The sequence below is a fragment of the Gavialis gangeticus genome, unplaced genomic scaffold (genome assembly GCF_001723915.1).
Source record: "Gavialis gangeticus isolate Ggan-Ray unplaced genomic scaffold, GavGan_comp1, whole genome shotgun sequence".
Taxonomy (NCBI): domain Eukaryota; kingdom Metazoa; phylum Chordata; order Crocodylia; family Gavialidae; genus Gavialis; species Gavialis gangeticus.
In genome coordinates this window covers 108,739,415-108,740,048 of record NW_017729032.1, presented here as the reverse complement: position 1 = coordinate 108,740,048, position 634 = coordinate 108,739,415, and positions in this window count along the sequence as shown.

Here is a 634-nt window from a genome sequence, read left to right as displayed (position 1 = left end):
AGAAATGGTTGGGGAAGGGGAGGGAATGCATTTTAAAACAAAATAAAAAAACAAATGATAAAGATGTTGAAAAATACGAGACCAAGCACCGACCACCAGCAGGATACCGCTGTCCACTTCTTGCCAGGATGACAGATCTGTTCATTAGGCCAGGTTCATACCCACCTAACCATCTCACTGTTAAGCCCACTATCTTCCAATTTTCTAGAAATAATATGGGATAGCAGATCCAAGGCATTTTGGAAGTCAAGGTATACAATATCTACCACTTCTCTCTTATCCAGGTGGTGAGTTACCAACCTCCTTCTCCTTTTACGATCAGGTAGGACAAGAGCTTCCCATGATGAAGTCATACTGGCTGTCATTCAGAATCCTATCTTCTGCAAGTCTATCACACACAGACTCCTGACTGAATTTTTCCAGGATTTTCCCTGGGATAGAAGTTAGGTTAACTGGCCTATATTTATCCAGGTCCTCCCTCCTCCCCTTCTTGAAGATGGGCACAAACTTTGCCCTCTTCCAATCCTCAGGGACCTTTCTGAGCACCATGAGTTTTGGAATATTTTCACCATGGGCTCTGCGATGATGTTGGCCAGCTCCTTCAGAAACCTTCGATGTTCATCCAGTTCTGCTG